Consider the following 21,576-nt stretch of genomic DNA (forward strand, 5'->3'; position numbering starts at 1 on the left):
TGGAAGTATAGAACAATTATTCTATTGGTACGGTACCAAGTGGGGAAGGACTTCCAGCTTACTAAAGTTTTGTTTAGAATCCAAGATCAATTAGACCTGAGTTGAATAGTAGAGAAATTTTCTAAAATAAATTGTTTTAATAAATGAAATACTCTAGATAAATGTGAAACCTTTCATGAACCCATGTTTCATAAAGTTAGTGTGTTGCAGCTGCCAGCACTGTATGTTGTCATGAGCAGATTAAACAAAACAACAGACAGGTACCACTGATCCTCCCATCCAGTTGCAAAAAAAGCTGCTAAAGTCTTTTCTGGGTATGTAATTTGTTTTAGTCTCAACAGTGGATTTATGAAGACATGAATGGAATAAAGATGCTGAGATTCTCTGCTTGCTGTCAGCAGAATCCCTACAGGCTTTATAGAGTTCTGCTTAATATAATAAACAGCTTCAACTTTTCCAAAATCAGTCCTCCAGGCACAAGTGGTTCATTAGTATACTAACATTTACCTTCATCAGATATCTATCAGCCTGCCTCATGCTCACAGCAGGACCCTTGCCTTTCTTCCACCCTTCCAGGACTTCTATCTATTAGCAGATAAGAAAACTGATCTATTTTTATTCTGACTTTCAGGCTTCTATCTTACTGGCTTCTCTAGTTTACTGTTCCAATTTATAGATTATTTGCTGCTTCCAAACACACAAACAACACTACTGTAGACATATAGGACTAAAATTTACATGTATACCTGTGATGATATGTGTGATGTCTAGCATTGGCTTTGATTTGTCCACAAAAGATGGATTTCCTAGTTTCATTTTCACATACAAGATTCACAATAGTATTTGCCCCACCCATAACTTTTATATTCCTACAATTGTAAGTTTGATTTAGTGTTACACTTGAATTTCTTCTTTTTTTGTTGTTTTTTAAATATATCAGCTCTTTAAATAAACGCTGAAGTCAAATCTTCCCAACTAATGTTGTCTCACATATGGTTATGATATATTATATGATACTTTTCTGGTATACAAACCCTAAATTTTGGCTCTTGACTTTGAATCTTTTGCATTCTCTTAGTCTTACAGGATTTGGGCATATCCAATTTACACCTGCCCTTCAAGGATTTGTATTTCTTTTATTTCCTGATACAGATATGATGTTATCTCTAATTTGATCTCGGACTGATGTCAGATCTTTTCTCAACAGCTGTAGAGTATATCTGCAGTTGCTTCAGTTCAGAGCTATCTCTTATAGATAAGGCATTGAATTCTTTTGCTCTGTGATTTAACTGGACTCAGAAGTGTTTCAGTAACTACTAATATTAAGCTTTAGTGTGATTTCTTGAAACAAAAAGGATTCCTTAGAGAGACAATCTCTTTTATGTGTATAAAACCAGAATGAAGTGGTTTTCTGATATTTGGTGCAGTTGTGGGAATTACAGAAGAAAAATGGAGACAATGAATCATCTGGCTGGAATCCACGATGTAACCAGTGTCTGACAAACATATTTTAAAACCTGCTCTTTTTCTATTTATTTCTATTTTCCTTCCAAATAATACAGCTGGTCTCAGACTTATAGATCTTCATTGAAAGGGTTCCCTATCAGAGAGCTGCACCTGTACTGGGAAGTCACTGCACTAAAATTCTGTGTGAGTATTAATGCTCTGGGTTGGAAGGTGCTACTGCATGAACAAATGTTATATGGAAGTACCTGTGGAAGGAAGGAAGGAAGGAAGGAAGGAAGGAAGGAAGGAAGGAAGGAAGGAAGGAAGGAAGGAAGGAAGGAAGGAAGGAAGGAAGGAAGGAAGGAAGGAAGGAAGGAAGGAAGGAAGGAAGGAAGGAAGGAAGGAAGGAAGGAAGGAAGGAAGGAAGGAAGGAAGGAAGGAAGGAAGGATTCTCTGACAGTGCAGGGTTGCTGTTATGAAGTATCCTGCCAATGACACTGCCATTTAGCTTTGCCAAGGTACTTGTTAACATGTCATACCATGACATCTTAAAAAGCATCATTACAGTTTATCATGATGAGATTTGTAGAAAAATAGTATCTGACAGTCGTTTCAGTGTAGACCATCATGACCTTGGTGTCAATGGGAAAATCACAAACCATTCATGTGTATATTCTCTGCGATAAACAAAACTTAAGGAAAAAATCAAATGGGGAAATATTAATGGTTAAGTGGACTAATACATACACCTATATTCTGATTTTAAAATTTTTGTAACACCCCTCTTCACATGTGTGTGTGTGTTCTCTCAAATATTTGGGATAGACACAGCAAAATGGATCACTGAAGTCTGGGTTGAACTAGACCTTTTAGATCACTAAATTTATGCCATTCCTCAGTTACGATATTTACTCATCTGTTTGTTAAACCACATCCTTTTCTTTATTCATATCACTTGGGAATTCTCATTATTTTTATTTCATATTCATTGTCTTGCAACCCCAAAGTTTTCTATGGCTAATTTGACAAATAACTGGCTTTAGTATTGCATGCTTCCAGTTTTTCCCCATTCAGAAGGCTCCTGTGTATAGAATGAGCTATGACAGGCTCCTGAAGTGGTGCTCTAGAAGCACATATCTACTGGATGCATTTGGGAGTAAATGCATCATTTACAGATCATTTTGAGTATACAATAGTCTAAAAAATTAGTCATTCTATAGGCTTCAGATGCCTCCAGTTTCCCTGTGTCCTTCTCTGAGTTCAGTGGAGAGGAAATAAAATTTTGTTCATAAACTGCATGTTACAAGGCTGAAGCAGACACTTTAATGAGCACTGAATGCCTTTATTTTGTGTTTTCTGGAATACCAATCTGGCTTTAGTACCAGCTCTTAGGGGATAATTTGTTACACATAAGTTTTGTCATAAGAGTAGATTCACTGCCTTTTTCCATCATGTCTCATAATCTTTGAAAAATGTTAGTCTTAAGGAGCCACAATAGTACCAAAAACCCATAAGAGTAGAGATCAAGATATGCTCTTGAACCAGCCAACAAAACTGGCATGAAAACCTGGTGGCTGTTTTACTGGACAGCTAAAACAAGGCTTTTTGTTTTGGAGAAGCATCAGTGTACTACCTGTTTTAATGCAAGTTTCTCTGGTGTGAGCAAAGTTATCTCCTATTTTTTAGCTTTTTAGCTAGTGATGTTGCTGTCTCTAGCTTTACCTAATGCCAAGGAAAATGTTGCAAGAACACAGAATGAAAAGCATGTGTTCAAATGCTGAAGGATGTGAGCAAAGCCAGTGGTGACAAATAAAAAGAGGAGGAGTTCCAGGAAGGAACAGAATGAAAGAGCTTTTTGAAAAAAGGCAAGGGATGTATTCATTCTGCACATGGTTTTCTCTTCCTTACTTTATTCTGTTAATTTCTGTATTTCCCATTTCTTCTATAGAAAAGTACCCTGAACTCATTTCCTCAGACAATAACCTTTATAAAAACTTTCATGCAAAATTATCCTTTATTGTTGCTGAATTCCATTAAATACTTTTCAATTATTTCCCAGTCATTAACTATCTGAATCCAAACAATCTATGTGGTAAAATGTAAATAGGGATTTTCAGCCCATAGGCTCCTTTTAAGACTCAGAAAACTGAGAACAGACACACTTGGTGCCAAAAGGTTCGAATTTGTCATCCAGCATACTTCACTTGGAAATATGCAGGATAAAATTAAAAATATGGGGTCTATATATATAATTTATTATCTATATTTATAATATAACTATATATAATTTATTATGTAAATCATATATATTATTTATATATTATATAAACATATTAAACAATATGTGTATATAATAGATGAATAATATTTAAAATAATATATAATATATTTTATGCATAGTATACATAAAATATGTAATATATATTATATAAAAATATATAAATTATATAAAATATAGTGTGTGTATATATATTATATATAGATATCATATATATCTATATTTATTATATAGATATATATTATAGATACATCTAGATAATATAGATATTATATTTCATATATAGATATATATTAAAAAGAAAAGAAAAAAATAAAGAGAGATTGAAATAATTGATGTAAATTGTACCAGAAGCAGCAATTGTCTTTTTGCATGGCTAGGGGCATATTCTTTTTACTTATTATTCCAGGTTCTTTGTGAAATAGCAATAGCTGCACTTGGCATTGTACAATACTCATACAGCCTCTAGAGAAAAGAGCAGGCATTGACAAGGAGGCAGGGGCAAAATAGACACTGTGCCTTGAGAAGCACAAAGGGAATGAAAAGTAGGAGGGTTGACGGGTTTTTTTCTCGTATCTTTTGTGTCCATCATCAGAACGAAGGCGCTCGCTTTGAGCTCTCGCTCGCCCTGGGGCGCTCGGAGCGCTCGCTGCCCGGGCCGGCCTGCAGTGCGCGCCCGCCGCCGCTAGAGGGCCCCGTTGTTCGTGCCGGCAGCGCACGGCCCCGCGCCGCGGAGCGCATGGCCGCGGGCAGCGTGGGAACAACCCGCACACACAAACTACCGGCCATGTACCCATGGACAGGGCCCGGCCTCTGCACCCCAGGGGCAGGGTGCTGCCGCTGCACCCCATGAACAGAGTGCTGCCTCTGCTCCCCAGGGGCAGGGCCCGGCCTCTGCACCCCATGGACAGAGTGCTGCCTCTGCTCCCCAGGGGCAGGGTGCTGCCGCTGCACCCCATGAACAGAGTGCTGCCTCTGCTCCCCAGGGGCAGGGTGCTGCCTCTGTGCCCCATGGACAGAGCGCTGCCTCTGCACCCCATGGACAGACCCCTGCCTCTGTGCCCCATGGACAGAGCCCTGCCTCTGTGCCCCATGGACAGAGCCCTGCCTCTACACCCCATGGACAGAGTGCTGTCTCTGCACCTCATGGACAGATCCCTGCACCCCATGGACAGAGCCCTGCCCCTGCACCCCATGTACAGACCCCTGCCTCTGCACCTCAAGGACAGATCCCTTCTTCTGTACCCAATGAACAGGGTGCTGCCTCTGCACCCCATGGACAGACCCCTGCACCCCATGGACAGAGCCCTGCCTCTGTGCCCCATGGACAGAGCCCTGCCTCTGTGCCCCATGGACAGAGCCCTGCCTCTACACCCCATGGACAGAGCCCTGCCTCTGCACCCCATGGACAGACCCCTGCCTCTGTGCCCCATGGACAGACCCCTGCCTCTACACCCCATGGACAGAGCCCAGCCTCTGCACGCCATGGACAGAGCCCGACCTCTGCGCCCCATGGACAGAGCCCTGTACCCCATGGACAGAGCCCTGCCTCTGTGCCCCGTGGACAGAGCCCTGCCTCTGCACCCCATGGACAGACCCCTGCCTCTGTGCCCCATGGACAGACCCCTGCCTCTACACCCCATGGACAGAGCCCTGCCTCTGCACGCCATGGACAGAGCCCGACCTCTGCGCCCCATGGACAGAGCCCTGTACCCCATGGACAGAGCCCTGCCTCTGCACCCCATGGACAGACCCCTGCCTCTGTGCCCCATGGACAGACCCCTGCCTCTGTGCCCCATGGACAGAGCCCGGCCTCTGCACCCCATGGACAGAGCCCTGCCTCTGTACCTCAAGGACAGACCCCTGCCTCTGTACCCCATGGACAGAGCCCTGCCTCTGTGCCCCATGGACAGATCCCTGCACCCCATGGACAGAGCCCTGCCTCTGCGCCCCATGGACAGGTGGCTGCCCAACTTGCGTGAGCTGCCTGTTTGAGAAAACCCGCAGGGAGGCTCCGAGTTGGGTGGCTTGTGCTGCCATTCATCCAGCTTGACTTCAGGATATGCTCAAAGCTTAGAGTGTCTTCCACCTTTGGAGCTGAATTGCTCATTAGGGGATAAATTGGAAGATCTGCTGCGAGAATTGTGGTGTTAAAGGCAGGATTTTGAGGATGCCACTTAAAGGGACTTTACCTGGCAGTAGAAGCATCCCTGCAGAAACCAAGGTGATTGAAGTGAGCACAGCCTGCCTGAACATCTGCACATGCAATAGCTAACCAGGATACCACAGTCAGAAAACACTTCTGATCACTTTTAACTTACAGTATTTTAAATGGTGCTATTTGCCTTTAGAAAGCTGTCAAACAACCCTGAGTTCATAATTATAGCTTCGCTTTGAGAAGCAGTCAGTTATAAAGCAGCCTGGTAGACAAAGACATGCTAACACTGTATTTGGGGAAGATGTGGGATATGGGCCCAAACTTCCTCTATTTATTCCATTTGCTTCTCCTAATCTGTTCTTAACAGGGCACCTGCTGCAGAAAATGAGAAAGCATCAGAGGAAGAGGAAATGGAAATGTTGCAGTGCAAAGTATGGTTAATAATATTTTTAATGCATACAGAGAAATATTAAATTAAAAAAATTAATGGAGGTCAAAAGCCAGCTTCTAATTCTCTTCAGGCAAAAGGAAGAATGTATTAAAAAGCAGAAAAGGTATCCACAGAGAAAATTTCCCCATTCACTTTATGTACATGAAATATAGACATCATCTTGACACTCAGCTGATGAAAGAGAAGAAAAGACACTGAAATTACCACTCAGACAGTTAAGAGTAGCCATATTTTGGGAAGGGGGACAATCTCAGCACACTGTGTTTGACACAGGATGTTCTAGAGATCTGTTAAAGTTTGCAGAGTGCCATTTCCTAAGAAATCTTTCTACAGACCCAGCTTTCATCATACCTTATCTTCAGTACACATAATCTTGGCATAGCATTATTTTACACACTGCAGTTAACTGAAAATGTGAAGAAAGAATATCCAGATCTTCTGACTGTATGGATTTGACACAAAAAATGGGAACATAGAGGAAAAGAACGCATCAAATTGCCTTTTGTTACTGGAGGCATCTTCTCTGCTGACAGAAATATTTGTTTAAGTTTTTGCATCAAGACAAGATCCAGGTGTAGCTGATCAAATAACCTAAAGCTGCCTGATGACTAAAAAAATTCCCTGAAAGCACCCTAAGTATATTTTCATTTTCTGTGTTCTCTGTGCTGAAAATATGATTCTCAGTATGGTTCCCCTGCACGACCTGTGAGAGGACAGAAAAAAGAAGATGATTTGAATCAGCTGCTACGTTTTATAGAGAGATTTTTCAGGGGAAAAAGTAATATGTGTTCTTAAAATGTCACAGTTCTGCTGCCCCTAAAGGCAATTGCAAAGCTTCATAGTTTTCTCACAGAGACATTCATTAAGGCTGGGCACTGCTTGGATGTTGCATAAGCCTTGGAAATAAGAGATCATGTAGAGGCTTTGGACAGGTGCCTCTGCACATGGGTGAATTTCAGGCAACAAATCAGGACACTTGTCTCAAAAACAGGATTTTAGGTTTTGTTGGTGTTTTTGGTATTTTTACATGTAGCCTTCCTGTATTAAATTCCTTGTGCTTCACCAGTCTTGTTAAAATCTGACATTATTTCCCCTGGTATTAACTCCCAATTTATCATTTACTCAAGACTGCACAAGGTTTCATCCTGGGAGTAGGTTTTTCCTTTATCCATTTCCTTAAAAACATAATTATCTTTTTGTAGGAGTTTTCTGTGATCTGAGGTGTTCCTGGCTTCATGAACACACAGGAAGATGAGGATCTTACATTCTAATTATAATTACAAACAATTAAATCTGGGATTTGAGACTAGGAGCAGACCTTTAAGAGTCAAGCAACAACTGCCAAGAAACAGAAGGAATTGCAAGTAGCACTCCAAGTTCAGTCATGTATAAAATTTACAACACGACTGAAGGGCAAGTCTATCATTTTCACTTTCTTCTTTGGCTTGTATTATTTAAAAAGTTATGTTTTAAATCTAAGAGGATAAGGTCTGCATTCATTACCTTACAACATCTTTAGCAGGACCTTTTGTCTCGAGCTCAGCGCTGTGCCAGCGCAGTTACACAGCTCCTGCCCTGGAGCTGGCTTCTGCTGTGGCACTTCAGAGTGCAGAGGGAATATTCCACTGTGTGGGCATCTCATGGAGGTGTATGCATTCCTCACCACCTTTCCAGTCTCTGGATAACCTCACCCCAAAATACTGAACTGAAGGCTATTATCTTGCTAATCAGCAAACAAAAGTTTCTCCACAAAAATTATCTGAAGAGGTATTCATAACAGGCTCCTTGCAAATATTCTAATCCAATCTGTTGTGTAAATATTACAGCTGGGGCTGAGAGGGAATGCGTGTGCATTGCAGGCAGTGATAAACCTGGGTGTGTGCAGCTGTACACGCCATGGGAGCCTTGCACAAGGGCAGTGGGAAGCTGGGAGTGTCACCAGTGATGCCATGGGCATTTTAGGGCACAAGGAAGTGATCTGAAATCATGTCACTAAGGCATTTGCCAAAAAAGCCAGTAACTCTTGAGGGTTTTCTGCTTCTGCAGCATTGCACATCACAAAAACTCTAGATTATACCTAACTTTTATGTACTGAGTGCTTTTGCACAAACCAGGCACTTTTGCACTCCCATGGTTTATCAATATCAGTAATGTCAGATTAATAATCAGAACCAGGCTAATTTTATGTCTATTTTCCAACACCTGTGGAAATGTGTCAGACAATGAGATGAATACCATATATGCCAACAATACAATTCATTAATATTTTGCTTTTGTGTAGTTTCAGAAAGCAATGGCAAAGTCCTGCAGCCTGCATTCTGTGTAGACCCTCTGTCAAGCAACTATAGGTTGCAGAGCAAAATGGTCCAGGAACAAAAAGTCAAGCAGCAAAAACAATATATAGAAGAGGAATGTACTTTGTGAAGGAGCTACTTTTGTCCTATGTCCTACTTGAGAGATACTCTTCCTGGCTCCAGTCCAGAGACAGGGTGCTCCTGCTCCAAGACCCAAAATATTTAGTGTATCTGACTTTTTGCACATGGCATTGAGAGCAAGAGGGACAGTTCTGTTCTACTGCCAGTGATACTGAAAAAATATCCAGAGAAAGGAGAGATACAATGATACAGAAAAATATCCAGAGAAAACAGAGACCAAATGGGTCACCCCAGGGCCTGATGGTGCTGTTGACCTCGGGAGTTATGATTATTTCAATGGGCCCTGTGCACTGAGGAAGTGCCAGAAGCAAAATGCATGTTCCAGCTTTGGAACATATAAGAATATAAAACCCGAGTTTCATTTCTGAAAGAGGCAAGGATGTCTTTGGTTTGGGCAACGTGCACAAAAAAGAAAGATAGAGTAAATCATAGTTACAAACTAATTGTGTCTGCATGTGCATTGATTTTGTATGTGTATGAGTGTGTGTGCAAGCTTTCCTGTTAAAGTGCAGGCTATGAAACTGTCCCATTTCATTACCCTGGGATATTATTTTAAAACACTGTCTTGCCCCAGTTTTGAATTGTATAACTCTTATCAATCAAATAAAGACAAGGAAAGTCTTTAACTTTCAAAATTGATAATAAAAAGAGGAAGCATGCTTAGTCATCTAACCCAAGATCTGCAAATACAGTGTTGGTGGGGAGGTTATTGATATTCATCCTTTTCCTACTATTGGGGTGCATATTTTCCATTACTCCAAAAAGTAGACACATGGGGTGTTCTGTTTGGCCTTAGCTATTATCACGTTTCATTGCCTCCTGAATCAGCTTTTCACCCTCTCAGCTGGGGGCTTTGTTTCTTTGACAGACTCCCAACAAGATCATAAAATGGAAGGGAAGAGCCCTGGATATCAGTGCTGGACCTGACCAGGGATGGATTACCCTGGTGCTAAGTAGCTTGTGATTAAACACTGGACCCATTTCAAGCATTTTCATGAATGAAGGTCACTAAAACCCCCCAAACCAAAGTTATAGTTTTGGATATTTGCTTTATATTTCAGTAGCCTAGCTGCAGAGCAGAAGGTTTTGTTGCCATTTGCTTTGGGTTGGTTTTTATACAGCCTGTTTTAGATCTTTGTCATTTCCCCCCATGCTAAACCCGTCTTCTCAATAAGAAAAAATGTAAAGCACATAATTTTAAAAAATAGTTTTCATCCTAATGTTGTTGTGGTTTAATGCCAGTCAGCAGCTAAGCCCCACACAGCCACACAGCCTCTCACTCACTCTCCTCAGTGGGAAGGGAGAGAGAATTGAAGGAGCACCAGCAAGAAAACTCACAGGCTGAGGTGAAGACAATTTAACAGGTAAAGCAAAAGCCACACACCAAGCCAAGCTAAACTAGGAATTCACCTACCACACCCTATAGACAAGCAGGTGTTCAGCCATCTCCTGGAGAGCAGGGCTCACCTCACGTGGTGGTGGCTTGGGCAGACAAATGGCACTGCTCCCAATGTTCCACCCTTCTTGTTCCTTCCTCCAGCTGTATGTGCTGAGCATGATGCCACAGGATATGGAATATCCCTTAGGCCAGTTGGGGTCAGCTGTCCCAGATTTGTCCCCTCACACTTCTTGTGCATCCCCAGCCTTCTCTCTGGTGGGGTGGAGTGGGAAGCAGAAACAGCCTTGGCTGTGTGTCAGCCCTGCTCAGCAATTGCTAAAACATCCCTTTGTTATCAACGCTGTTTTCAGCACAAATCCAAAACATAGCCCCACACTAGCTATTATGGAAAAAAATGCAGAATTCTTGAGAAATCATTCAAACTTCTAAGTATTTCAAATAATTAAAGGTTTTCCTTTGTTAAACTATGTCAACAAAAATTTATTCCAAACTTAATCTAAAGTGTCCAAATTATTTTCTATTTTAGAAGTGCCTTCCTTTTGTTTTGAGGCTATGAAATATTTCTGAGGTATCTCAGAAAAAAAAATAAATTACTGTTTTCCTTCCAAAGCCCCCAGAGTTTCTTCATTCTTTCCTAGGCTGAAGCAGTTGCCCATGATATTTCCTTGGCAGTTCCTTCCACACCAGAGGGAAGGCTCCTCCTGTGAGCACATCCCAGCAGCCCCTGGTCATGGGAGCTGTCATATCAACATCCCTCCTCAAGGTTTTAGTTGAACACCTCTAACAAAATTATATACACCTCAGTCTGCCCCTAATGACCTTTTCTTTTAGTCTGTATAGCCCTGGCCATACTAGAAAGGGTTTCCCACTCTGAATAAAAAGACCTTATATTTTGTCTTTAATTGCCTCCCTCCCCAATAGTTTCTCATTTTATGTTATTTGTCTACAATATTTTGTAATCTTACATTCTATAAAATTATATTTATCATCTAGATTATAGACTGTGTTCAAAGAAGGGCAATGATCCTGGTAAAGAGTCTGCAGCACAAGTCTTTTGAGGAGCAACAGAAGCTCGTGGGGGACCTTGTCACTCTCTACAACTGCCTGGAAAGAGGTGGTGAGGTCAGGCTCTCTTCTCCCAGGTAACGAGCAAAAGGGTGAAATGGTCTAGGTTGCACATGGGGAGGTTTAAGTCAGATATTATGAAATTTTTCATCACTGAAAGGGTTACCAAGCATTGGAAAAGGCTGCCTAGAGAAGCTGGGGAGTCACTGTCCCTGGGATATTTAAAAAATGTGCAAATATGGAGCTCAGGAACACAGGTTACTGGTGGACTTGACAGTGCTGATTTAATGGTAGGCCTTGATGATCTCAGATCTCATCCCCAACCTAAATGATTCCATAAGTGAATGATTCTAATATGTACAAGGAATTCCAGTATTTTTTCATTATTTGCAAGTATTCTTTTGTGGCTGTCTTTGGTATAGGCATGTATGTGGCCTTCTAAGCCACACTCACTTTTTGAGTGTCTCCCTTCATAATTAACCCTCTGTCCCTGAACAAACTGCCCACACACATGCACACAAATACAAACCCTTACCTTCAGTCATTTCTGCCTGTCTTGAGGTCATAGACTGTTTTACTTCAGGTTTTTTTTTCCCATCAGCTACTGGTAAATGAGTGTTATTAATGTCAGGTCAAATACCTTCCTCTCTCTTTCTAAATTGGATTGCCTATGACAATAGACTCATGGAAATTTCATCTGTTTCATTTCTTTTTCATGGCAGAGCCCTTTATCTTATTAGCACATATATACATAGAGGGAAGGACTTACAGGTTAATTAGATATTTCTGTTGTGCCAGTATAGTTGTCTGTATTTGGATTTTGGCATTGACTAGTGAGTTTTATGAATTTCCCTCTTTTGTTCTCCAGGGTAGAATTCTATGTTCTTCACGTGTGTAAATTTGCTTTTTATGATCTTGGCAGGTAGGCAGCACCAGAGAAGGAAAATAAAGTGATTTGGGGATATTCTTTACACCACTTTGCAAAAATGGCTGCCTAGCATTTATTGCCAGCTCTGCGACCTACTACTTACATAAATGGCCTAATTTTAAAATAGTAATTATTATTGTTGAATTTCTAGCATCTTCCACTAAGTGGAATGATCTTAAATTCTCAGATCAAACAGAATTACATAAAAACTCCAAGGTAAATGCTAGAATGTACAACTGAATCTAAGCAGAAACTTCAGATATACATATAAATTAGCATCACTATATTGAGTTCTCTTACTTTGACTTCAAGTAAAATCTTATTTAGTGAATAAATTTAAATACTTACACCTCCAACAGTGGTGTTTTAATGTAAACCATTTCTAAATAAGAATCACCAGGTACCCATATCCATCCCAAGTAAATTATAAGATGATGTAGCTTTAACCTTAGTCTATATCCTTTTGCAATGACTTGTAATTTCATTTGGCACATAAAGATTTGCTAAAAAGGTTGATTATTTCCCATTTATAAGAAATAGCAAGAGTGTTTCAATTTGATTCATTTTTATTTATTAGGGTAGCTTCTCAATTATATCCACAGTTCCTCTTCAGATTTGAAAAAATATTGATCAGGAACACAACTTGCCCAATGCAACACAGCAAGAGACAGTTGCAATATGAGTTTATAAGTGGTGGCAAAAAATAAACTGTAGGATGTTTTCCCTGTATACCTGTTTGATGAAATATTTGTTGAATTATGTTTACTTAGCCTGTTGGATTTGTTTATACTTTGTGTTTTGTTTTGGCTTTTTTTTTTTTTTTTAAGAAACTGGCTAAAATTTCAACAGGAAAAATAAGAGCAGGGATTTTAATAAATTGCATTGTTCATATGTAATCTTACAGGCAAAGTCCTCTAAGGTATTTAATAAAGTAGGCCAGAGAACTCTCCTTTGTGGATAAAACTGTGTTGCAAGTTCCAAGATGTTGGTGAGATAGATCTATTACATTATTAGCTCTGGGGTAAGGTTTCCCAGTGCTGCTAAAATATGCTCAATTTAAATTCTATATTATATCACCCTGTCTGAATAATTTTATATCTATATTTTACTTTTAAATGCTTAGCTGACTCATGTATTTTAAAGAATTATAAGCAAATTTTTTACAAAAAATAATATACATCTTTATGTTACCTTTGTTGTTTATTACATTTAACTAGAATAAAAGTGGATCGAGGCCAAGGTTAAAACCAGAGGTTGCACTATATTTACATTTTGTTCAATACCAGCACTTAAGAATAGCAGCCAAGCATTTAAAAATAGGCTGAAGGGGATGAAGAGATTTAGAGGGGAATGCCTGGCTGTCTCAGAAACTACCAGGTGAGTCATGGCCCTGCCGCTGCGATGAGCTCCGGGCAGGGAAATTGGTGCCATTCAGCTCAGGGAAGGGAGACAGCAAAATACTGAGGCAGAGCAAGGCTGTATTTCCATTGTGTTAAGAAATCCTCCCGACTCTGAGCTGCCTCTACAGAGCCTCCCAGGACCTCTGCAGATCAATACAGGACTCTGGCACAAGCCTGCAGATTTCCTTGGCAGCACTAGGACTGTCAAGGTCAGAACTGGTCAGTGGCTCAGACACTGCCTCCAAATCATTCATCTGCACCTCTCCTGTCCCAGAGGGTAGGGACAAGGCAAACTCTTCTGTGTGGCCATTTTCCAATGCTCCTGCAGACCACTGAACGTAGCGGTACTCAGGGAAACCACACAGTAAGCAATTTATGTTACTTGTCCCCAGAAGGGCAACAGGGGACATCATACTGTAGTTGTGCCAAACCTCCCTGAAATGAAGGCAGTCTTATAAATTCATAGGGCTGGATTCAGGAAATCTTAAGTGAAATACTTTTCTTTGTTTTTAAATGCCGACGGAATTGGTGCTTGTGGAAGTAGCATTGGTTCTGACAGTGGAGGCTTTTATTCCTTCAATATTTTCAACGTGAGTTATTCCCACAGAGACTATTTTCTTCAGGTGAAACTCCAATCTCTGTACAGTAAACTGAGTAAGCTGGTATTCCTGGTAAGAAAAGACTATATATAAATTTAGCATTCTAGCTAAACTTGAGCTCAGGTGAGAATACTGCTTTCTTACCCAAGCTGAATCTCACTCTCAAAAAATACACTCAGTCTCTTTTTCTATACTAAATTATTTCAGATTACTGCCCAAAGATGGTTATGCTTTTCCTGAAAACAAGCAAACAAACAAGCAAAAAGGCTAACAGCTAAAATACATGTTCAGACTGGGCTAGGTAAAATGGCATCTGCAAAAAAATCCCATCCCAAAAACAACCCTCCAAACACCCACCTAAACCTCGGAAGAGTGCTCTTAGTCCAGCTGCCTATATCCAGGGTCTTGAATAATGATAAATGTGAGTTCCTTCAGACAGTAACTTCCAAGTCCAAAATGACCCCTGATTTCTAAGTCTATATCAAATGGAATAAAGGGCATCTTATACTTGAGTAGAAATTAAATAAGTTCTCTCTTGCCTTATACTTCACGTTGTTATCACATAATAATTTTTCACTTCCTGGGGCTGCTAGTGGCTAATTCAATTTTTTTTTTTCCATCTTTGTCTTTTTTCCTCTTTGTTCCAAGGGGCTCGTTCCTCACAGGCAATGCCAGTATTGAGTCAAAGTGTCATTCAAGCTCACAAAGTCACACATTTTCAGCTGGGAGGTGGGTGTGATTATCCAATTACCTTTTGACATTTCCATCATCTCCTTTGGCACCTAGGTACAATAAGTTGGGCATTTCAATATCTGTCCATCCTCACTTTAAACCTGTTTTGAAAATACAAAAGAACCTTAAGTGATCTGTCCACAGCATTGAAATACCAACTTTAGTGGACACTTTGAAAACTCAAAGGCTTTATAAGATGAATAGCAAACTGGGGATGACAGCTCCTGTGGAGCCATTATTGAATTGCAGCAGTGACGACTGCATTGCTTTGGATTTAGATAAAAGACTCCATGCAAGACAAATGGTAGGAGGACATCAAACAAGACTGTGTCCATGCAGTGACAGAAGCAATCCAATTGAAGAAGCTGTTGATTTCCGCAAGGTAACTTACTATTTCTTCTTAAGTAATCTATATTAAGGATCTAAAAATTGTATATTCATCTTGCATTTATGCTTTTCTCTAAAAATACTGCTTCTAGTTGTCAAATATAATTTTTGCTGAAACTACTTGCAGAAAGGAAATACCAGTATCAGATGTTGTTAATTATTTCTGCATTTGTGTTTTATTTAACCATAATGTCACTGTGCCTAAAGGTTATAGATTGAGAGTTACAATCAGTACTGATCAGGTGAAGAGATTAGTCAGCAAATGAATAACACAGATACCAGCAGGAAGAACTGTGCACTCAAGACAACAATGAATACAAAGGGTACAGATAAACATCATCACCTTCATTTAGATGAAAGCTGATTCTAGAGCATTTCCACTATCTCATTAATAATACACTAACCTTTTGGAACCTATGCTACACAAACATAATGTAGATCTTGAACAAGTGTCAAGATGTGACATGAAGTAGCTTTGTACAAAACCGTAGAATGTGGGGTTTACTGACAGCTATACAAGCTGCACCATGGAAAGGATACAGATGTTTATTTAACCTCTTGTAGAAAACCTCACTGGTTTACAACATTCAGTGGATCTGGATCACTCAAGCCAGCTTTATTCATAAGAAGCTGAAGAGGGAGGGAGATACACCCTGGAAGAACCCACTGTGCACTCCAACTGGGAATGGCCATTCAGCCCACAGGGCTGGACTACAACTTTTGCAGGCAGATCTGACTGAAAGGTGTATGGGTCTTTAATGCACACTGGTTCACTCCACAGATTCACTTTTATTTTTCTGTCATAACAACTGACAAAGAATTATTCTCTTAGAGCACAACCACAAATTAATGCTACCATTTAGCGTACTATAGCTTCTTAAAAGTGTATTTTTGCAAAATATGGGCATTTTATGGATGTGAAGAGATTAAATACATTTACATACATGGAATGGCATAGAAGCATAAAACATGTCTGATAATTCATATATTTTTCATCTGCCTATCTTGCATCCTATTTTGTATCACTTTTCAACTTGGCATGCTTCCTTTATATTTTGGACCAGGTCTAATTGTCATCTTCATATTTTCCACTATTCTCCAATATGTCTCAGCATGTTTTACTCTCTGCCTGTCTTTCTCTTCTCCCTTTCTAATACCTTTTCTTTCCCAAGCTCTTCTTATTAAAGCTAGAGTAGATTAAATTGATATTAAAAGAAATAACCTTCAAAGAACGTGTTCCACTTTTCCTGGTCCTTCTGCTTCTCCCTCCCACACAAACTGCCTGACAGACAGACCATGGCCAGCTGTCATGAGAAATTTTGCCTGAGTTGCCACCTTGCCAGGGGGCATGGTCCGAAATCCCTCCTCACCCTGATACAGCATTTTCTGGATGAAGCTTTAATCTAAATGCCCAGGCATGTAATTTCCTAAAACCATACCCAGATTCAAATGACATTAGTGCAAAAGGAGTCTTTAGCCTGTCATTGCCTCACAATGAGGAAAGGACTCCCAAAACGAAGAGTTTTGGGAAAAAAAAAAAAAAAAGCCGAGCAGCAAATTTTTTGCATAATCAAGAAATAGATCCCCTCCACCCCACCTTCAAATTCCTAATTTAGTGTGTGCATGTGAGTCTCTGAACTCCTTGCAATGATCTTGGTCTCAGGAGGAATTATCCGCATCTGCTCCTTTTCTTTCAGGATACTGGGAGCAGTATAGCAGAGAGTCTAAAAGCTGAGTTTGTTCTGAGCAGATTCATTGAAAAGAACAGGTTTCAATAAGCTAAACTTAAAAATAGCTTCAATAGTGTCTAATCTGTGATTCCTGCTTGGCACTGATAATTAGGACAAAAACAAAGGACAGAAACTAACATGATTGATCTCAGCGAAAACAGTTTTGTTTTGTTCTCTTGAAGCTACCCTCAGAATTCTACTTTGCATGATTACTTGCAGTATTTTTCCATCTTCATTTTTACTTTCCAGAATTTGCTAGTTTGACTGAGACCCAAATAACTATTGAATTCAATTGCCAGCCTAGGGATAAGCTTCAAATTAAATTTTTCTCACTTACTCTTTTTCACCCATGCCCTGATTGGAGCAAAGCTGCCATTCTCATTATAGAGCTGTTACTGTTAATTATGCTCGTCCTCTGTCTGATACAGGCAGCACTTTAGCCCTGGCTGGGAGGGTGGAACACTTGGCACCTCTGTGGCAGTTCTCTTGGTGAGCCGGTTGGAGAATGAAGAACCAAGCCAGCTCTGTCTCTGAAAACATAGGGCTGGTGTGTACGGCTCCCCTGACTTCACCTGAATTTATGGCTGCTCAGCATCTCGAGAAAGCAGGCCACAACAGCTACATTTATGTCTTGCTGCCAAAAAGCAGAGACCTACTGGCTGAAGCTGTTTTATCCCCTGTGGGAAATTATACATGCAGAACATCATCCGTGGGGAACCACATGGTTTTCCTTAACATCCACAAGTTCACTACTCCTTGAATTAGAGGAACTGTAAGAAGAATAAAGTCAGGTACCTCCTGAACCCTTTCTCAAATAATCATTTGGAAAGCAGAAATTTGTTTTATTTTCTGCTGCAGAGGAATCCACCTCTTTGCCCTCCCCCTTTTATTGCTCATTTTATTGGCAACATTCCTTTTCCTTCTAAAGTAAATTTCTAATGTGTATTTTTTATTTTGGATTCATTCTTGCAGTTTTCTCTCAGGGAAACAATATTAAAAAAAAAAAAAGAAGGAAATAAGGAAAGAAGGAAGGAAAGAAGGAAAAGAAAGAAAGAAAGAAAGAAAGAAAGAAAGAAAGAAAGAAAGAAAGAAAGAAAGAAAGAAAGAAAGAAAGAAAGAAAGAAAGAAAGAAAGAAAGAAAGAAAGAAAGAAAGAAAGAAAGAAAGAAAGAAAGAAAGAAAGAAAGAAAGAAAGAAAGAAAGAGAAAGAGAAAGAAAGAAAGAAAGAGAGAGAGAAGAAAGAAAATAATCAAATCAACATCATGCTACCATCTCCAACTCCAAAAATAAAATAAAATAAAACTAAATAAAGTAAAACCAAATAAAATAGAATAAGAAGAAAAAAAAAACACCTCAAAAACCAGTGTCAAATGCAGGTCTTGAAAGCATGTGTTGATTCCTCAGTACAAAGTCACCTTAAATCTCCTGGTCCCTCATTTCCACTCCCCAAGAGGAATCAAACCAAACAGAGAACAGCTTACAATGCCAAGACCTGGGAGCTTGTTGTAAGAATAACTAGTTCTTGACATTTGAAATTACTCTGGTTCAAACATTTTTTGATCTTTCTTATTAGCCCTGTGTCTTGAGAAATAAAAGTATGATAATGAGAAAGTACATAATTGGGTTCAGGGTATTCTGTGGTCACCCTTCCTGGCTCTGGAGATAGAGGCACTTTGAACGATTATGCGCGGATATCTGGAATTTATTCTGCACAGTCTGGGAAACGACAGATCTTTTTCCTTAATTACACCAGCTATCAGTCTAACACCTGTAGTTAACCATTCAGTCCTAGGAATCTCTTCTGATACCCTTTATTCTTCCACCAGGAGCACAGCAGGCAAATGGCAGGTGGATGCTGAGGCGTTTGGTGGCACAGGCACGGAGGCTGCCCCGCATCCCCACGTGGGCTCCTTTCCACTGCCGCCTTCCCAAGGCTCCCAGCTCAGAGGGGCCGTCTGCAGGAGGTGCCCCACACTTGGGAAGCATCATGGACTGACAGCCAGAGTGTCACACAGGGTTTGGAGAGAAATAAGTGTGCCATAGCCAACCCTCCCAAGTTCTAATCAGCTGGTTTCGGGAGCAGCACTTGGTGGCTGGAGCAGCCCTGTGTGTCCCCAGAGCTGTCAGTGCCATGGGGTGCCAAGTCCCCATCCGTGAGGCCCAGCCCAGCCACTGCTCTTCCAAAAACCTCCACCCGGACCCCTGCTGCAGCATGCAGAGGGTTTTCCACAGGCTGGGTTTATTGAGCTGTGTTACAGGAAAATACAGCTCAGACAGCCCCACTGCAGCCAAAACAATCTGTCATTTTTAATTCTTCCTGTCACCTCATTAGGTATATAGCTGGAGTGACAGGAAAAAACCTAAACAACAAAAAACCACCAACAGCAAAACCCAGAATACATTTCCCCAACTCCTGCTCAGAGTTTAACATAAATATCAAGGCAGCAAAAGATTCATTGACCAAACATATGTGACTTGGTGCCATATATAATAAAGTGACATGCAGAATGGTCTCAATAGGCATATAAAGCAATTAAAATAACTGTGCTTCAAAGCATTGTACTATAACATAAAAGGTCATCCCTATAAACATGAAAAATATGACCATGTTTTTTTCTTGCATACAGGCACACTATTAGCTAGCTAGAGGTTCCATTCTAAAAGGTAATCCTTAAAAATCTCTGAAAACACATCATGTCTTGTATCATTCTCCCTCAGACCATGTCTTTTCATCAATGTTAATATTTTAAGTGAACACAATAGGAAACATTATTGAGGCCAGCTATATGTCAGAAGAAAATATTGTACTAAGTACAAAATATTTACCCTGTGCCTACACAGGATGGTGAAGGAAACCCTTGCTAACCTTCTGTGAAAATGAAAAGCCTTTCTTTTTCTTCTCCTAGAGCTTGCTTGTTCTCACATTAACGCATTAAAGTTGTATTCCAATGGAGACTGCAGAGAGTACATTTTGAGGACTCTGATAATTTTTGCAGTAACACTCTGAGTTTGTGATAATAATGTTTATGCACAGATGTAAAGAATGTGCTGACAGATTAAAAAGGAGTCAGCTGGTGTTTGCACAGCGTTCATTTTTATTTAAGGGGAGGAAAAAAAAGAAAGGAAAAGAAAAAAAAGGTACTACACCTGGCTGTGAACAAACAGCTTTTACAGTAGTGGAAGTAGTTTGGTGTATTGCAGCTCCCTAAGCCCCTCCTGCATTAATTCAAAAATTCAAGTTATGGGCACATCAGAGAATCACACGGTTTCATTTTAACTGCAATTAGAGAATTCACTTTGACTGGTTTTCCTACCAATATTAAAAGGAATCTTAGCCCAGACAGCAGTATTAAGTAAGGAAGTGTTAAAAAAAAAAGAGTTCATTTCTTGCAGATACAATCCTCACTATGGAGACCCTTCTTTCTTGCATATTTAGGATATACACACATTCCAACTGCACTAGTAATGCTGTAATGCCCCCAGAGGTGTCTTGAAGGGTAGTGAAGGTGTAAATGTAGCATATGGCAATAGGTATCTGCTATTTCTTAGTATGCAGTTATAGTATTTTGAAGCTAATTGATGTACTGAAACCTCATATTTTACAATTCTATAGCATGGGAAAAGATGACAAGTAATGTCATTTTCTCTCCAGACAATCAGAGCCACTGCCCTGATCAATACCTGCAGAAGTATGCAGCAGCTACCTCTGGAGAAAGCATACTGATTCAGGTATTAAAAAAAGGAAAACATGAAGAGAAAAGGAGAAGCAGCAAAAAACATTCAGTTGGCAAAAATACTCATTTGGAAAGCTGAATCATGCAGAAACCATCAACTTCGCAACAGACTCCACAATTGCAATGGGCAACCTCAAGCCATACTTCCCTTTTCTGAAGGATTTGCCTTTCAACATAATTAGAGCAGGAGCTGAGCGATCAGATGTCCCTTACTCCTTTTGAAAAATGACTGGGAAAACTCCATGTAATCAGGAGGTATTTAGGATTTCCATTGACTTTCAATTTTCTTGGTTCATCTGTTCCCTTTCAGAATGTTTGATGCTAGTCTGTTCTAAACTGTATGTTGAATTTGCTTTAATCAGATGTCTTTGTAGCAGGCATTAGGTCATTTACTGTTTGATTTTTTCCTGTGAAAATACAGATTTTTTTGGTTTCAAAAGTGTCCTTTGAAGAAACCTGTCATACTCCAGACAGAGGGAAAAAAAAAAAAAGAGAGATAAAGGGAAGAGGGAGAGGGAGTGGGGAGCAGTCCTGTATTTCTGTATTTCTGTTCTTGCCCCACAGTGGTGGTGGGGAATTGTGGAATTGTGTTACCCTTTTGTACCCAACACTGCCCCCCCCCCAAGCTCCTTTCTCTGGTGATCTGGGCTCATGCACTGCAGCTGATATTCAAGTAGACAATTGCATACACTGAGTGCTAGCTCAAACAAATGGTCTTCTGAGTACTAGCTCAAACAAATGCTCTTTCAGACACACCTTCTGTCTGTGGAGCCTCCCACACCTTTGCTGCCCTGGAGCTCTCGAGCCCCCTTCTTCCTGTTCCATACCTGTTCCT

The 21,576-nt window shown here is 40.3% G+C and overlaps 1 long non-coding RNA gene across 1 annotated transcript in view; it reads right to left on the reverse strand.

The window, feature by feature from the left end:
* LOC134418817 (uncharacterized) overlaps nt 1–21,576 on the reverse strand; it is an 88,568-nt gene that overhangs the window by 46,516 nt on the left and 20,476 nt on the right. Inside the window, exon 7 of the long non-coding RNA XR_010027865.1 lies at nt 14,911–14,992. This is a non-coding gene — a long non-coding RNA (uncharacterized LOC134418817). The remainder of the gene's footprint in view (nt 1–14,910; nt 14,993–21,576) is intronic.

This window comes from Melospiza melodia, chromosome 5, assembly GCF_035770615.1.
Source record: "Melospiza melodia melodia isolate bMelMel2 chromosome 5, bMelMel2.pri, whole genome shotgun sequence".
Classification (NCBI taxonomy): domain Eukaryota; kingdom Metazoa; phylum Chordata; class Aves; order Passeriformes; family Passerellidae; genus Melospiza; species Melospiza melodia.